Raw genomic sequence first — 6,802 nt, forward strand, 5'->3', positions numbered from 1 at the left:
TATTAACTTTTATAAACTGCATAGTGAATTATTCTGTTTTTGTTTAAAATTTGATATTTTTTTATTGATACTTCATCTTTTGAGTTAAAATTTTTTTTCTGTGTGAAAAATTCATCTGTCTTTTGTTATTCTGAACATAGATGCCCAAATTCGACTTTTTTGTCTCAGATTGGAAAAAAACGTGTTGCGTAATTTACTATAAAAGAATTTTAATCGCTGAGACATTCTGCTAAATAATGTGTAGAACCTGCCTGGTTATCAGTAAATTCTCTTTTATTTTTAATTCTTTTTATAATGTTGTTTTTGCATCGAAAATTAATTTAGTTGATAATTCTATTATTTGTTCTTAAAAAATTTTGTTTAATTAAAAATTAATCATTGTGATTAAAAACTCATCTTTTTTGCCAAAATTTCTAATATTTGGTGTCAATTTATCTGTTTTAATTAAAGTTTGAAATAATCTGTTAAAGATTTCATTTTTTTGATCGAATATTAACTTTTATAAACTACATAGTGAATTATTCTGTTTTGGTTTAAAATTTGATATTTTTTTATTGAAACTTCATCTTTTTAGTTGAAAATTATTTGATGGGTGAGAAATTCATCTGTTTTTTATTATTCTTAACATAGATGCCCAAATTCGACTTTTTTTGTCTCATATCGGAAAAAAACGTCTTGCGTAATTTAGTATAAAAGAATTTTAATCGCTGAGACTTTCTGCTAAATAATGTGTAGAACCTACCTGCTTTAAGTAAATTCTATTTTATTTTTAATTCTTTTTATAATATTTCTCTTGCATCGAAAATTAATTTAGTAGATAATTCTATTATTTGTTCTTAAAAAATTTTGTTGAATTAAAAATTATTCATTGTGATTCAAAATTCATCTTTTTTGTCAAAATTATTACTATTTGGTGTCAATTTATCTCTTTTAATTAAAGTTTGAAATAATCTGAAAAAAATTTCATTTTTTTGATCGTATATTGACTTTTATAAATTACATAGTAAATTATTCTGATTTTGTTTAAAATTTGATATTTTTTTAATGAAGCTTCATCTTTTTAGTTGAAAATTATTTTATGGGTGAAAAATTCATTTGTTTCTTATTATTCTTATCATAGATGCCCAAATTCGATTTTTTGGTCTCAGATCGAAAAAAGCGTCTTGCGTAATTCACTATAAAAGAATTTTAATTGCTGAGACGTTCTGCTAAATAATGTGTAGAACCTGCCTGGTTATAAGTAAATTCTATTTTATTTTTAATTCGTTTTATAATATTGTTCTTGCATCGAAAATTAATTTAGTAGATAATTCTATTATTTGTTCTTAAAAAATTTGGTTTATTTAAAAATTATTCATTGTGATTAAAAATTCATCTTTTTTGTCAACATTTTTACTATTTGGTGTCAAGTTCATCTGTTTTAATTAAAATGTTTAATAACCTGTAGAAAATTTCATTTTTTGGAATTAATATTAACTTTTATAAGCTAAAAACTGAATTATTCTATTTTTGTTTAAAATTTGACATTTTTAATTGACACTTAATCTTTTGTGTTAAAAATTATTTTATGGTTAAAAAATTAATCTGTTTGAATTAATTCAAACAGATTGATTAATTAATCTGTCGAATCTCGCGCTTTGCGCTCGAGAATAGGTTACTTTGCGCTTTTCGCTCGAACATAATTACACCTCGCGCTTCGCGCTCGGATATTTATGCTTTGCATTTGGAATGCTTGAAAAAAACGTTATCAAAAAGATCTCTTTGAGATGGCAGTATTAAGTGTGTCTTCATATTCTCAATATTCTACTTAATTAAGTATAGTTAAATATTAAGTTTCTCAAAGCTCTGTAGTCTTTGAGGTACACATTCTCAAGGTGACACTCGCGCTTCGCGCTCGATTTTCGACAGACATTTGTAAACAGGTTTTGTTGGATTTTTTTCTCGTAACTTTCGTCGTTTTTCCACACATTTTTTAATATTTTTTTTTCAATTTTATTTTTCACGAATAAAACAAAAAGTATGCGTCCTATTAAGAAGTGTTTCTTAACGAAATTATAGATCTATTTTGGGATGACCAGTTTTGTTAATTCATCTTTTTTCGTATCCTACATAGTTTGTCCACAAAATGGATTTTTTTATTTTCCATTATTTTTGGTGCAATCAAAATTTGAATTTTCGGTTTTTGAAGAAAATCCAAAAATTGGTTATGATAATCTCGTAGGGATTATCATAACTCGTAGGGATTAATCATAAAATTGTTTGTTCTTTTTAATACTATAAATATCCGTACATAGAATTTTCAAATTCAGAAGAAAGTTGTCTCAAAAATTTTGAAAATGCGCTCACTTTTTGAATTTTTATAAAAAATGGCTGGTTCACGAAATCTTTCTTTCTTTTAGGACCTCAAAAAAGTGTGCCAAAGATGATAAATCCAAGTAGGTTTGAAAGGGGAAGATTATTACCTTCACATTCCATATTAGCTTTTCTGGTAGATGTTTTTCTTGTTCGGTTAGATAACCTCAAAAACAGCTAAAAAAAAGAGTTTTTTTGCAATTTTAGGTTAGGATATCCTGAAAAGCTAACGTACAGGAGCAATTTTGAGTTCGAATTCGGTTTCAGCGCATCAAAATCCTTCGGAAATGTCTGGTCTGGTCTCTGGCTTTAAAATTTGTCGGCCTGTGTTATTTAGGGGGCAAAAAAGTTGTGTTGGGTAATAAGCTAGTATTGATTAGTCTTATTATTCTTATCAGTTTTGGTTTGCAACTTCTTTTTGACTTCGTATTTCTTCGCTTGACCTTTCTTAATTGCTTTTGAAAGTCCTGATGACCCTGATTGCACTGAAAATCTCATCAGTTCTTTATTCGGAAACCTTAAGCGAGTTCCATCTCGTTTTCTCTCAACATCAGATTTACTACCTGTAATTAAAGGACGTTTTAAATCATTTTTAGACATAGCAATGTTTGCCTTGAAAAATATGACTTCTAAGGTTGCCCCTGAAACAAAACTAAGCATCTACAACGAAACACACACACACACACACACACACACACACACACACACACACACACACACACACACACACACACACAGAGAGAGAGAGAGAGAGAGAGACAGAGAGACACACACACATATATATATTTCATCAATTTTGCTTAGGGTGTTGGTTAAATCCGACTTTCAATTGTTGTTCTGATCGGTACGGCACTGACTCAATATATATTTTTCCGAAGGATTTGCGAACGAAAGAAGGAAATCTTGTCGAATGTCCGGGGTTTTGCTAGATCCTCGGATCAATAAAATGTTGAAAAATAAAAAAATGTGTTGAGGAAATGATTATTTTCACTACAAATATGAATTTTGCGAAAGATAGAAATCAGCGGGTAGAAGACGACAGCATTTGAGCGGTTAGAATCGTTTGCGAATTTATTTTTTCACTTACAATTCTGACATAATAGAAGAATTCTCGAGATCTATTAAGCTTTCAAAGGGCCACGCCTTGATGGTGGTGACATTGAATTGTGCGAAATACGTTGCGAAATGGAGAAAAAATCAGACGAAATTGACAATGCGCTGTGTGTGTCTTGAACCTGCTGATTTCTATCTTTCGCAAAGTTCATATTTGTCGTGAAAAGAACCATTTTCTCAGCAAATTATTTGATTTTTCTACATTTTATTGATCCAAGGATCTCGCAAAACCCAGGATATTCGAGTAAGGGAGTAACGGAGCGAATGCAAACGAGCATGAAGTTGGCTGCACAAAAGGCCGCAGGCCCCGAGTATAGGAAATATGCGAGTCGGTGTTCGCGAGGTTTCAGCTCCTTGCCGCGTATACTATTTTTCATAAAAAGAACATTGAACGAACATGACACAAATATTGACGAATACGGAGTGAAAATTCTTTCAAAGAGACGTAAAGTTTGCATTGCAACGTAAGTGGTGCCACTACAGCGCACCGAAGGTTTGTGCGCGCTGTAGTGGTAATACTTGAGAACTCAGTAGGCACAATATTTGGCGACGTCTTTACGACATGGTTACGATATCTTTATGACAATTTCCGGACATCCTATAACCGTGTCGTTACGGTGTCTTTACGCTACCGTAAATACATCTTTAGATCATATGACGTTTTGACGATATCGTGAAGACACCTTAATGGCATGGACATAGAATATTGTAAAGTTGACATAAAGATGTCGTAACGATATCATAAAGACGTCACCAAATTTTTTTCCTACTGGGAAGTTTCTACGGTAGGGTAAGGTCGTAACTCGCGAAACTATTAATACTCTAGGGTTTGTGATAACAGGCTTGGAATCTCTAGGGTTTATAAAGTTCATTCGTACACGCTCACCTGCATATAGCCATTTTCGTCCCGCTTCGCAGGCTACGAAAGCCGCCATTTTCGATGTTCGTATGGTGAAAAAGATTTTCCTTTACATTTTCTCTGTTAAAACACACTTTTTGTCTTTTGTTTTTGTCGAAATCATTCTCATGTTTTGGTAAAAAATCAGGAATTGATGATAAAGGTACGATCGCGTGGAAGCCGATCGTAATCTAAACACAAGCATGAGACACTGCCATTTTGGACGTTTTTATTATTAATTTGCAGCAGGTTGTAGGTATAGGGTTGGGTGTTCAACGTTACCAAAGTAGAAATTGTGCATGACTCAAACGTTCCCACAAGATTTAAATTTGAACTACGTTTCCATTGCACGGAAATGTAATTTCATGTGTGTGAAATCGACTGAGTGGGCAAACAAATTAAGGATGTCCTAGAGACGTCTTTGGGACATCCTTAAGACGTCTTTTATAACATGTCTTTTGTTCATTCTAAGGATGCTCTTAAAACGTCTAATGTCAGTACAAAAGATGTCTCGAGAACGTCCATGTCTTTAAGACGTCTTTAGGTCATCTTTAGGACATTGGACGTCTTAGAGACGTTGATTGGCATGATATAGGACGTCCGAGGAACGTCCCAAGGACGTTCTTGGGATTACGCATGAAAATATTTTAAGTCACTTCTTTTTTAAAGTTCATAAGTTTCAGTGTAATAATTAAAGTGAAAGCAAGAAATCGTATTTAGAGGTTTAATTTGAGATCAAAGAGCTTTACATGAATTCTGGTTTGTATTTTAGGGAAATTAAATGGTTTCAATTGAAGAAGTTGACTGGGCAGAATGAAGTAAATTCCAGAATAACAAATTATTCTTGAAATATGTACAATTATTTACAGATTATAATGAGTTCAGATAAATCAAATAGATATAAGGCATATCAGGAACATGACTCCCATGATCCAATTTCATCATCTTTATGGTTTACAAAGAAGAAGATACGTGCTGATAAGCTGGTAAATAATCGTCTACTTAGTATAAGTATATTTAATCTAATTTTAATGTTCAAAAAATTATGCTCATTTTTTTAGGAGGCAGCCGACTTCCCACGTGATTTTAAAATAAATAAAGATAATGTTTTGGAAGGCGATAAGGAGAGTAAATGATGGCTCTGGGGTAACACAATTTTTATGATAGGTTGATTAAGACTTATCGAATTTTATTTTGTACATAAACCTAAGGGGTTATTCACTCTTTATACTGTAACATGGTTAATAGTATACACCCTCATGTTGTTAAATAGCTCAACATTTTTCAAAATCCTAGAAGGTCGTTGTATCGGGAAATGATAGGAAATTTCTGCTTCTGAGAAATATCAGTGAATTTCTGTTGTTACTAGCAATATATTTTACAATTTTTGTAGAAAAACCTATATACCGATTGGAAATGCAACTTGATCTTAGAAGAAATTATGTAGCATTAGATTTTAAATTAATTTTTAAATTGAACAAATAAAACTCAAAACAATTATAATCAATATTTTGAAATTCTAGCTTTCATAAAAAATATTTGAAAAGTTATATCTAATTCATTGCATACATTTTTCTACAGGAAATAAAAATAATTTCTGTGAACAGAAAAATTGTGCGTCATTTATTGTTTTTTTCCACAGTCACGAAAAAATTAACGTTCCAGAGGTCACTTTACTAAAAGATTAGAATCGTTTTTTAAATGTTTTAAGATTTAGAAAAAATAATGAAAATGATAGACTTTTAAGCAAAATGCAAGGGGTTTTATAGATTTACAAACTAAAAGAAAAACTGAATCTAAATTCCATATTTTTAAGCTCGCTACATAACATCATTCTAAATTGAAGATATTTCCTTAAAATTCAACTATTTCAAATAAAAATATTTGTAAAACCGAAATTTAATTTGAATTTAATGAAATTTTTGGAACGAAAGTAATTAACGTTTCTGTTTTATATTTCTAACATACATTTGTACTTTACGAGAGCAGCGGAGAAGGCAATGTTAATTCTGCGCATGCATTGATGAATGAAATTGATTTAATTGAAAATGTGGTGACGCCCTTAGTAGAGGCAATTTTAATAACACTCTAATTATACGTTTCACCTTTTACTTTTAAATTAATTGTTCGTTCGGCCTTATAATTTTGCAAGGAATCAACTTTTAGGGATCAATTTAAAAAAATTATAAAATAGAAAACGTACTCGTATTTTAATATCAGATAACATTGACTTTATTATATTAAAAATTTGTAATGTTGAAATCTTTTTAATCGTTAATTTTAAGCTTTTTATTATTTTCAAAGGTCATAGAAAGATAACCATGTGAAAATTGCCCTCGCCCGAATTTGTCCCGGATTTTTACTGCGAGTTTGTCCTGATGTATAATTAAGTTTCTCAAAATATCAGATCTGAAAGAAAATTTCTTAGGGGATTTATTG

Source organism: Belonocnema kinseyi, chromosome 3 (genome assembly GCF_010883055.1).
Source record: "Belonocnema kinseyi isolate 2016_QV_RU_SX_M_011 chromosome 3, B_treatae_v1, whole genome shotgun sequence".
NCBI classification, from domain to species: Eukaryota; Metazoa; Arthropoda; class Insecta; order Hymenoptera; family Cynipidae; genus Belonocnema; species Belonocnema kinseyi.